Below are 12,492 nucleotides of genomic sequence, written 5' to 3'. Positions count from 1 at the left end.
ATATAGCCTCTGGCAGTTTAATATCGGTGTTTCACTGTGACATTCCACTTCAGATCCTGTTAAAGCTTTGCTGTAATGGCTTCTCTTTATATGACCACAGTACTATGTGCCACTGACACAGCTTGTCTGATTTAAGTGCCCTCTGCCGCCCCTCTTTATTGGTAACACATGAGTTTTAAGGATCATTTGATGTGCAAATTTAATTGCAGGTTTTATTTTTGAAGGATGACACAAGCTATGTCATTCTGATAGCTATTTCTACAGCTTTTTCTAAACTGCTGCTCTGAAAACATGCATTTCTTTCTGTATTGTAATGCTTCCTGATTTACTTTTTCAAGCCTGCTTGCTCAGTTAACTTGTTGAAGTGTATATGTGATGGTTCTTTGCAGTATTTCAGTAGGTATATGCTTTGAAATTAAACTTGGGCGTTTCTTATTTTTTGATAAGATAGGTCCTTATGAGCCTTTGTTTTCTGTATCTGTTGATTTCCCCCTCCTCCTTTTCTTCCTCCCTCCCTTTCTTCCCAGTGCTATAGCACATGATTACAATACTCAAGAGCAGTTGAGTCTCATTATATGGCTAATGTGATAATTTCTTGACTGTATTACAGAGTTATGGTAAAAATACTCTAGAAAGCATCAGTAGGCTTATATGAAATGCCATTTTCTTTCCGAACGACACTAAAGAATCCAGAAGCACTGATGAAAGAATCCAGAAGCACTTTATTATTTAATAAAATAAGTACTCGTATCTTTTTTTTTTTTTTTTTTGAGAGTAACGTTTTATGGAAAACAAAGGTTTGGAGGATGGTATAGGTTTACAAAATGCCGTTTTACAAGGAACATCTGTTAGTTCTTCTGATATGCATTCACTGAGTCAATTATGAAGGCTAGTACCATGTGAGTCAGGTGAAATAAGGAAGTTCTGAGTGAAATCTTAATAATGATAGGAAATATTGGTACTACATGCCAAAAGCTTCCACTTTTCCTGCCTCCCAGAAATTCTTTATACCTATTTGTTTTAGAAGAGTCTGTATTTAAATTGGAATTTTTTAGCAGAAATTGGGGGGCCTCTGAAATGTGTTATTTCATAATTTGTGAGGTAAATTGACAAATGTCCTCATAGCAACTAATACTTTTTCCTCATTTGTCATTAGATTTCCTGACTATTCATTCGGTGATTTAATTTTTCTGATAATTTACCATTTTCTGTTGAAAAGTGTAAAACTGCCATTTACAGTGATTTAGCCAAAATCTAATTAAGTAGATTTTCTGTTTTTAAATTTGAACTGTGAGAATGTTCTAGAATAGATCTGAATGGGAGCTCACCAATTTGTCTCATTGATCTCATTTTACAGGTGAGGAAATGGAGGCTGAGAGAGATTAAGTTACTTGCCTGAGGTTATAGAGCTACTAAGTGGCAGAGTTGATGCTTCAACACAAGCCTTCAGTTTCTTAGTACTGAGGTCTTTACACTTTACTACTTGTCTTTGATTATAGGACTTGAATAGAAATGAGACATCACTTTTTTGTTTTCACCATTAAAAAATGTTTGTTTTTTGTTTTTTTCTTTTTGATTGTAGTTGTCAAATAAGGGTGTGACTTCCTGGAACTGTATGGGGATTCCTAAGTGGAAAATTGACACACAATATCCATAATCAAATGAGTTTGTGTGGTGTTTCCCTGAGTATGTACCTAAACTTTGCTACTTTAAGGTGAAACTACCATTTTGTTCCCTTATATATACCCTGTTACCTAATTTTGCAGTTCATTTTTCTCAAATTCGTACTTCTCTTATTGGAGACTCAAACCATCTGTAGACTTGAAAATGTAATTATGGTACCACTCTTCTAATAGCTTATGTAAACAATGAATATTGTTTGGTCCTGCTATTTATATTTATTCATCCCAAGAAGTGTCCATTATGTTTTTTTGTTTGTTTTTCACCTTTAATCCAGATTCTGTGTCCAAACAATATCTCCAAAATGATAGAGACTCATTTAATCTTTTTTAAAATTTAGTATTTTTTTATTAATTTTTTTAATATCCACTTATTTTTGAGAGAGAGAGAGACAGAGAGACAGAGTGCAAACAGGGGAGGGGCAGAGAAAGAGGGAGACACAGAGTCTGTAGCAGGCTCTAGGCTCTGAGATGTCAGCACAGAGCCTGACGTGGGGCTTGAGCCCACAAACCGTGAGATCATGACCTGATGAGCCGAAGTCAGATGCTCAACCAGCTGAGCCACCCAGGCACCCCATCATTTAATCTTTTTTAATATGAGCAAGTTGGTTCTTCATCTCATTCACATCCCATGCATATTTGCTCTTTTGTATGCCTGTGATATATTAATAATCTTACATGACTCTCCCCAAATATGAATTATATTGCACTGCTATTTCATATCTAGATAAGTTGTTAAAGGATTTGGTTGATCATTCTACCCATATGAATTTAGCTAGCTTAACTTGCATGTTACTGAGATTTGGCAATGTGCAATTTAGAGTTTAGAAACTTCTTTTGGATTCTCTCATTAGTAACATGTTAGTTTCTTACTTCCAATGAGAGTTTTAAAGTTAGAAGAAGAAGGGTTGGTTTACAGAAAACAAAGCAGATTGTGATTCTTGGGAGAGGAAGTGCTGAAAGACAGATGAGGAACCGCGATTGAAGTGTACAGAAACTGAGAGTGAAGTTCTGCATATTTCCAAGGTGAATGTATTGTGACATTGTTGATCTGTTCTGCTTGCCTGTCCTGATAATTTATGTTAATGACTTCATGTCATTTTGAATCTGAAGGTCTTGATACATTTTGCTACATTTTATCTTGTCTGCCTTTGTATTTGTGGTTACAAAGTGTGGAATGTAGGGCAGGGACACCAGTAGAGAGGGGTGTGTGTGTGTGTGTGTGTGTGTGTGTGTGTGCAATTTCCAGCTTCCTTTAATAGTTACGGAAGACGTGTGGCAACCAAATCTATGTTCCAAATATATTTCTAATGGCTACTTCTGGTACACTGCCCTGTCTTAGAAGGGTGAGGCAGTCAAATACCCACGAGCCTTGCTTGGATTTGTCGCGTGTCATTGACATCCTTTAGTGTGCATATGAATGAATATAGCTATAGTCCATGCAGTTTTTTTTATTAATATTCTCTTTTTTTAAGTATGCTTCATGCCCAGCTCAGAGCCCAGTACAGGGCTTGAACTCATGAGCCTGAGATCAAGACCTGAGCTGAAATCAAGAGTCGGACACTTACCCAACTGAGCCACCCGGCACCCCTATTAGTATTCTTAATAATGATTAGTTATATACTAGCCTGAACCTGATTAATCTTTTATAAAACTGTCATTAACATCTTTACTGGTGGTTCAGAACCAAAAGGTGTATCAGAATTCTGTTACTTGGAACATGGGGTAAATATAAACAGGGCTCATGGGATTTGTAGATTTCCTCACCCTTAGAAGATAGGGCATTTACCAGAAGTAGCCATAAGAAACATGTATTTGGAATGTGTTAGATTTGGTTGTTGCACATTTTCCCATGACTATTGAAGGAAGCTGGAAATTGTACACGTACATCTCTATTAGTAAACTTGCCCCCCAGCAGGGAATTGAATGTACCAGTTAACTTACTGTTAGGAAAGTGACTGTCTTAGAAGAATAAATGGCCTATATCTAAGCAGCAACATTTTTGGCATTTAGCAGACCCATGGACCTAAGAGGTATTGTCTTCACAAAGACACACTGGAATTGGTATACCCTTGAGATGTTGTGAAATGTCGTGTTGTGGAATTTTATGATTATATTTTCATTTTGAAAAAGTCTTTCCCTTGTCCTACTGGTCTCCTCACCAAAGAGATATTAGTACTTTCTGGTGTTCTCCTCATTGGTTTCAACGTTTTATTATTTTTCTTTTCTCCTTTTTTTTTTTTAAATATTTATTTTGAGAGAGAGCATGCACGAGTGGTGGAGCGGCAGAGAGAGAGAGAGGGAGGGAGAATCCCAAGCCCTGTTGTGGGGTTTGAGCTAATGAACAGTGAGATGATGACCTGGGCTGAAATCAAGAGTCGGACCCTTAACCAGCTGAGCCACCCAGGCCGCCCTTTCTCACTATCACTCCTTTCATAGTGCTGCCCCATATCCTGTCCTTTTTTTTCTTTTTATGATGCTCTTCTGTTGCAGTCTGGGTTCCCCAGGATACAGACTCTCAGTCTGGAAATTAGTGTGCTAGAAGTTTCTTAAAAAGTGCTCTTTGGATCAACCCCTGTGGAAGGGAAGGGAGATACCAGTATTGGGCAGAAGGGAAATTAGGCTACTGTGCAGTCCTGATGGAGGTCTGACCCAGAGGGGAGTTCTGAAGCCAGGATGGCTCTCCACCATTGTCCCCCATTAGGGAGAGAGGGCCACATCTTTATATTCCCTGCAGCCACCTGTCTTTGAATGTGGGCTGCCCTGGAAAGGGAGCATGAGCTTGTGTGAGAAGAATCTTCAGCCAAAGCCATTCTCAAGAGAGCTGGTAGCTGAAGGCTGTCTGCTGGCAGCCGTTCAACAGGGGGATAAATCATTCAGTCCTGAAAGGGGATCTGAGTGGCACATCACAGTTTCCACTCTGTCCTTTTTGCACAGGTGCTGGAGAGGGCTCACGGCGGCCTGGGGGATGGGTCAGGATTTCCAGGATTGGGGCGTTGCAAGGGCAGAGTGGTCATCAATGGTAGAGAGGGAAAGTTGGTGTGCAATAGATCCTGCCATATAATTGAATTCCTGCTTTGCTTATTGTCTAAGTAAGTTTTTAAACTTCTATCCATCTATACTAACAATGTTCTCTTTTTAAGTTACAGAAACCTGATGAAAACTCAGGGTGCTCTATGTAGAGAATATGCATGTCTTTGTATATAAATTTTGTATGGTTTTGTAAAACCTACTTGTTTTTTCTGTTTCCTATTCTTTATAGGCTCTTTTTTCTTCCTCCGTCTCTTAATAATTATGCTTTGTTTTTCTATCTTCATGTTAAAAAATTAGTTGAGTACTGTATTTTCTATTTGGTGTATACACACACACACACACACACACACACACACACACCCCTCTCTACTGTGTGTGTGTGTGTGTGTGTGTGTGTGTGTATACCCATTTCTTTTTTAAGTTTATTTGTTTATTTTGAGAGAGAGGGGAAGAGAGAGAATCCTAAGCAGGCTCCATGTTGTTAGTGCAGAGCCTGACATGGGCTCGATCCCGTGAACTGTGAGATCATGACCTGAGCCGAAATCAAGAGTTGGATGCTTAATGGACAGAGCCACCCAGGCGCCCCTGTTTGGTTTGTTAATGTTCAATCACAGTAAATCATTTTCTTACATGTTTTGTAATTTCTAAATTATAGACTTATCTTCATTTGAGATTTTTGTTGTTGTTTGGTTTAGTTTTTCTAGCTTATAGAGGTCCCATGTGGCCTATAGAGTGTTACTCTAGAGTGGTTTCATTTCTTCTGGATACTCCAGGGATATCACAAGCCTCGGACCCAATTTTATCTCAATTTTTGAGTTTGAAGATTCTCATACAAATAAGATTTAGACTTGAGAACTGTTGTGACACAGGTGTAGGGTTTTAATTTCTGGTTGTTGCATTTCCCCTATGCTTTTACCCAGATTCCCAGAGACAGGTTGTCTTGAAGTCTTACTAAGACAGTGGGTGGATTTGTCCTGTTCCCTGCATCATTTTTTAACTGTGATTGCAGCCTTTTGAAAATAGCTCTGGTTTTTTGAAAGGATCTCAGTACCAACTTTATACCTTGTGTGTCTGAGAGCTCTTTCTCTGCCTGCACATGGTCATCAGGGTACAGTTGGGTAGGTGGTATCCTGTGTTGAGGAAAAGCAGGGCCAGAAATCTAGACTCTTCTTCTGAGAGAATACTTTCTTCCCATCTCATTGCTTGAGAGGGCATCTCCTTACTAATTTCAGTTAGGCCGAAGTGCTGAGGTGATTCCTGTGGTCATTTCCGGAGGCCATAACTGGCAGTATTTACTTTGGTGCATACCACTTTGGCCCTTGGTTCTAGCTTTGGTGTAGCACCAGGGGATTTTCTTTGTCGTAAGTGAAGCTGTGTTATTTCTTTTTAAATTTTGTTACACTCTTTTTCATTTTTTCTGTGTGTTTGCAGTGGAAGGTCTTCATTAGCTCAGTTAGCCACATTGCTGTACCTGGAGTTTCTTCCAGTTACATATTAACCTCTGTTCCTGAGATTCCACCCCTAACAATGGGAATAATAATAGTGTCTGTCTGTATGGTGTTAGTTTGGAGCACATCTTAAGTTCTCAGTCATTGTTAGCTATTATTATTTGCACCATTTACAGCTTTACTTTAGCACCTTAGGGAAGAGTTGGAAATGAAGTGGTTGTGTTTCTTACTTAACAAGAAGAGGAAGTCTTAGTTAACGCCCTAGAGAAACCAGAGGAGAAACTTTGTTCACTATAGTAAAATGCCGAAACTGAAGCTTAGAGTCCCACCCTTTCTGTTGATATGCCGAAGGTCACTTGGCACCCAGAGTGAGCTGAGAGGAATGTCCTCTCAATATTGCCTGGCGGATCGCTTAGAGGAGTCTTGCTTGGATTGTGTGGGTAGGTAAGTTTGACTTTGTGAATATTTACTTTGCTAAGGAGGGCTCTCAAAGGCATAATTATTTTAGAAGATATATATAGATCTTGAAACACGCAGTAATACTTTTTAGTCCCAGTTAGCCTTTTGACAATTTCTTAAATTCCCATTTGGTATTCCAAGTGGATTCTGAACTTGTTGAAATTGGTGCCTCGGGCTCCTCAGAGCCCTGCCTCCTGCCTCTGGGGGATTTTAAAGGATTTCTTTCTGTTAGGTCATATGTTTAAGAGAATCATTTTCCCCCATAAATTGTGGGTGAGAAGAAATCTGTTGACGATTAATAGTTGGGGAAGCACAGATAGAATATATGAAGTTTTCTTAAAATTACTTTAAGTTAATCTGATAGGCAAAATACTGTGATTATCCTATAAATATTAACTGCTTTGGATTGTTTATACAATGTCAGTTGTACTATGAAAATTTGCTTATTAACCAAGTTCAGTTTTCTTAGGTTGTTATTGGCTTTGAGTCCACAGACTTAACACTGCCAAATTTCTGTGTAAACATTTTGCTTGGGACCTAAACTGTAGTGAATATGTGTATTTAAAGTTTTTTTTTTTCTTCTTCCCCTGAGCCTGTGTATATTAATGGAACTTGTAAACATTTAAATAGTCAATTAATGGAAATTTTTAAGGAAAAACTCTTCCAAAAAATTCAATCATGTGATTATGTTTTAAGTATAAAATTTGAGCTTAGTGTGAAATATCTATATATAGATCTATCTATCTATAATTCTTACATAGAGATGTTTTTGTAGCTTTTATCAATTTGTTACATTTAATTTTTTTTAGGAGGAGTCTTTTTGTTGTTATGTTACGAGTAATTAAGTGCAAGGCCGAGATTTATACTATTTAAAAACAAGAGTTAATAGTATTGTATCACAGTATACTAGATAGAGAACAAAAGTAAATAACCGGTTACATCTCTGTTTTGGTGCTGGGAAATGTAGTGTATTCTTGAGTTCAGGTGCCATGGTTATTATGCCTATATTGATCCATTGAAGTACATTCTTGAATATGTTGATTTTTCTCTAATGTGTCTGCTATTTATTAAGACTCTATACCATAAGGAATGTCATCTACACCACAAACTTAAACTTCCCATATAAGCACAATGTGCAACTGTTTGGTAGCATACATAGGTGAGATTCCGTGGAATGTTTATGACCTGAGTTATTCTTAACCTTGTTGCAGAGCTTTGGTCAGCTTTACAGGGTGAACTCTAAAGCAAGTGTCAGTGTCATGCTCAGTATAAATTTTATATATGCTCTCGGAATGGTATGTAATGTGGGGGAGGGGCAGAGAGCGAGGGAGAGAGAGAATTCCAAGTAGGCTCCATGCTCAGTGCAGAGCCTTACATGGGGCTTGATACCCCAACCATGGGATCATGACCTGAGCCGAAAAAACTGAGCCACCTGGGTGCCCCACCTGGAGTTTAGTTTTAAAAGTGGTTTCTGTTTTTTTGCAGATGGACTTGGAAATACTTTCTTCAGTTTAAGTAAATTACATATAGGAGAAAATGACTTTGGGAAGGATAAGATGTTTATACTCATTTTCTGTGTAATTCTGAAATAAATTGTATAGAGAAGTTTCCTTTTTAGTTTATTTTTCAGAGAAATCATGTTGCATTAATTTATCAAGGTAGGCATGAAGAGTTTTAAGCAGACAAAAATTAGCTCATTATATTTTAGATTTTTAAATAATACTTTACTTGAATTGTGTAAAATTTTTGTGCGGATGATATAACAAAGTAGATTTTCATATAGTCTTTTGATCATTTACCCTGTAACAAAGTTCTAATTTAATTAAACAATTATTCTTTAAAATTCTTTTTTCTGTTAGAGTTTAAGCTTGTGTGTGTGTGTATGTATATATACATATTTTTTAATGTTTATTTTTGGGGGGGGGGGGAGGGAGAGAGAGAGAGAGAGAGAGAGAGAGAGAGGGAGGGGGGGGGGGGGAGAACAAGCAGGGGAGGGGCAAAGAGAGAGGGAGACTCAGAATCCAAAGCAGCCTGACGCGAGCACACAGCCTGACGCGAGGCTTGAACCCACAAACTATGAGATCATGACCTGAGCTGAAGTCAGACACTTAACTGACTGAGCCACCCAGGTACCCCCCGTGTGTATATTTTTAATTTTTAATTTTTTCATGAAACACTGAAAAGTGGACTTTCAGCTAATCAAAATGTATTATTTTAGTTAAAATTTGTGGCATTTCTGTCTGCTGTATAGAATACATTAACAGATTCAGGGACATGATTAGAAGAAACTTGTAGTAGTTTTAATTCTTAATATATATTCTAAGGTATTAAAAGAATATGTGAAATACTGTGCTCTTTGTACTTAGTCATGTAAAATCTGAGCTGAAATGGAACATGTGTTTCTTATACTTGCCTTAGACCTTATGTGCACATTAATCCAAGAAGGTTTTGCTTTGGGAGAACATTGATATACAGCTTCTTGACTACTAAAAAAATATTGTGTCAGATATTTAGATGTAATTCAAAACCATATTAACTTTCTTAATTATATGATCTAATGATCAGATTTAAATATCTGCTAATATTATTATTACTCTTAAGTTGTATTCTTTTTTTTCCCTCATTGTTTCCAAAAATATACTTTCCTCTCATTTTGCAGGTAATTTTTTTATGCCACTATTTTTTAAAATTTGCCAGACCAAATGACACAGTTAGGATCCATTAAGTAGAGCTGTGAATATCAATCTTGGACACAAAGCTGGGGATTGTTGTTGGGAAAGCCCTCCTGCTGCTCTTACTTGGCATTCCAAAGACTCTGAATGAAGTCTCTTCACTTATTTCAAAGCCTGGGTTTGTGAAGGCCAGTTGGGCTCCCTTTTGCTCATTCATCACTGATGTTACACTCTTCTGGTTAAATTACACTCTTCTGGTTAAAAATTGTCAGTGACTTTCCCATTTTCCATCAGATAAAATTCAAAGTTTGTTATAGAACTTATTATTTGTCATCATGTATCTTAATTTGTGGCCTACGTGTCTTGATCTTGATGCTTTATTATATATTTCCTGCCTTTTTCTTTATTCGTGCAGCAATTAGAAATCGTTTCCCTCGTAATCAAAATTTAACTCATCCATAAGGTCTGCTAATCACCCCCATTAAATTTCTCCTGGTCCCTTTTTCCAACATTGAAAGTAATCTGGTTTTTTTTTTCCTGCATTTAAAAAAATTTTTTTATTTATTTTTGAGAGAGCATAAGTGGGGGATGGGCAGAGTGAGCCAGACAGAGGATCTGAATCAGGCTCTGTGCTGACAACAGGGAGCCTGAAATAGGGCTTAAGCTCACAACTGCAAGATCATGACTTGAGTTTAAGTCAGATCCCCACCTGACTGAGCCACCCAGGTGCCCCTTCTGCATTGTCTTAAGGTGCTTCATGTTCTGTCTTGTGTTGCAGTTATTTTTACATGTGTTATAATATTTTACCCCTCCTGTATAGCCTCGACCAACTTTAAATGATCCACTGAATTACTTAAGTCTCTTACCTCTTACTAGGATGGATGGAGGTGGTTTCATCATGTTTCTCCTGTGTTACCTTGTATTCAGGAAATACTCATAAATATTTGGTGAGCAAATAAATGAAATGACATGACAGCGTGTTACCACCAGACATTGTATTCCTCTGTTGGAATGGACATTTGGGGATAGGGGATCAGTTAGAGAAGAAAACAATTGTGACATAACTGTCTGAATCCGAGCTGTCCCCAGAAGGGAAAGCTGAGGGAACAGTCAAAGATGCAGTTAAGAAATGTTTTAGATCATGTTTAATGGCTTAATACTGACGAAGAAAGAACAACGTTTTCTAGATAAACACTTTGGGCTAATAGGAAATTGAAGAGTAACACAGGCTTTGTAGATCGTGACTAGAGTTCTGAGTCAGAGAACATTAATCATGAGTCTGTAGTTTGGGAATGAATAGTCAGTTCTTCTATAATGCTTGTTTTGAAAATGGGAATTTATTCCTACATTATTGGTACTAGGGAGCAATTTGAGGATAACGTAAATTTCACACTTCTCATGTGTGATATTATCTGAGAAATAGTAGGTGAACACCGAAAGTTCCACCTGGTTGACCTGAGCCACATAGGAATACACAAAATGCATGTGCACAGTCCTCGGACATCTCCAGCTACCTCACTTCATTGTACGCTATGAACTGCAAACACACCCATATCTTTTATAGTTTTCTCTCCAATTTCAGATAACCCTTTTCCCTCCATTTCACAATAACTTACTTAGCTGTAACCCTGTGGCAGCCAATTCCACAAGCAAACTTCAGGTCTTTTTCAAGGTAAGGTACCATGTTTATTGTGGTTTTTATTTTTTTTAACCATTTAACATATGTAAAACTGCTACAATCTTTATTAGTTTCTTTCCTTTTTTTTATGAAGTGTCACTGACAGAGTTTTTGAGTGTTGTGCTTCTAACCCCATTTTCTCCATAAGCCTTGTGGTTTTAATGATGTGATTTTGAATTGCATCATGATTTTTAGGAATATGTGTGTTGCATTATAACAGAACATGCTTGTCCTAATTGTTAACCTACAGAGTGCAAACTGATGGTTCTCCCTCTCTTTTTCCTTCATTTCTGCTCTTCCTCTTCCCTCTCTTTTGATGGTGAAAGAAACTAAATAGACCCTGTAAGGAGGGACACAGCATGACAGAGCAAAATACCAAATGATTTTTTTTTTTTTTTTTACAAAAAAGGGCATAAATTTATCAGTGGACATAAATGGGTATCTTCAAAAGCAGGTAGGGACTGAGAAATAAATACAAAAGCCGGTGGCCTCCTGGAGTAAAAATATATCTTACCTTTAAATAAGAGTAATTATGTTTAACATTTTTTGAGCCTTTACTATACGCTGGGCACTGTGATAAGCGCTTGACATAGTTTAGCCATGTAATCGTCATAAAACGCTATAAAGTATGTGTTATTACTGTCTTCATTTTACAGATGAGGAAAATGAAACTTAGATGGGTTAATTAACTTGCCCAAGGTAGGTAACTCATAAATATAAAGGGCAGAGCCAGTTCTAGAATCAGGTCTGACTTCCGAGCCTTAGGTTTTAGTGGTCTGTCACAGTACTTTGTAGATTGTAAATTAATAAACTACAGGTGTTATTTCCTCTACGCTTCTTAACTGTGTCTGATTGGCATCACGGGCTATTTCAATGCCTGTAATAATTGAAGAAACTGAGGTGCCCAGGCTAAGAAATGTGCAGATTGTCAGAGGCAGAACAATAACAGAAATTAATTCTAATACCTAATTCAGGGGTTTTTTTTGTTTGTTTTTTTTCTGGAGTTTATATATAGAAAGGGAGAAAATTTGGACAGTTGGCAATAAGGAGGTAGGCTGAGCTGAATAGAAGGAGAAATAATTGCTTTGGAAGTTGGAAAAAAAGGAGGTGAATTTGTAACAGTATGTTAGAATTGAAAGATGAGAGCCCAATGGAGAATGAGCAGAGGGGATTCTCACTCTATGTCGTGGGTAGCCCAATCAGATTCTCATAAAAGAACTAAAATCAGTACCAGTTTTGATACAAGGTTATAGCACAAGAAATCTGAGGTCATGAGCATAAAATAGCTATATTATAAATCCTGATTAGTAGTAGGCTCAGGGAGAAAAAAAAGAGGAAAGAGAGAGGTTATGCTAAAGGATGCTTTCAAAAGACTTTATTTGTACTGATTTTATTGCTTGTCCTTAGTCACTTTTTCTTTATGTGGCCAGTTACCTCACAGGGCCTTACATAGAAACACGGACACAAGTGTTTAATCCCTACTTGTTAAATGGAAGCATTGATGAATAGTGGAGAGAGTAGTT

At 37.5% G+C, this 12,492-nt stretch overlaps 1 protein-coding gene across 5 annotated transcripts in view; it reads left to right on the top strand.

Moving 5' to 3' along the window:
• EPS8 (epidermal growth factor receptor pathway substrate 8) overlaps positions 1-12,492 on the top strand; it is a 192,127-nt gene that overhangs the window by 77,956 nt on the left and 101,679 nt on the right. Inside the window, exon 1 of one of the 5 annotated variants that reach the window (XM_049625140.1) lies at positions 5,379-6,600. The exons of 3 other annotated variants lie outside the window; for them this stretch is intronic. The gene's annotated coding sequence lies outside the window, so the exon portion shown is untranslated. Of the gene's footprint in view, positions 1-5,378; positions 6,605-12,492 lie in introns of those variants that run through there. One more of the 5 variants, XM_049625141.1, reaches the window with a different exon arrangement.

This window comes from Panthera uncia, chromosome B4, assembly GCF_023721935.1.
Source record: "Panthera uncia isolate 11264 chromosome B4, Puncia_PCG_1.0, whole genome shotgun sequence".
In the NCBI taxonomy this organism is placed as follows: domain Eukaryota; kingdom Metazoa; phylum Chordata; class Mammalia; order Carnivora; family Felidae; genus Panthera; species Panthera uncia.
This window is presented reverse-complemented; position numbering and strand designations above follow the sequence as displayed.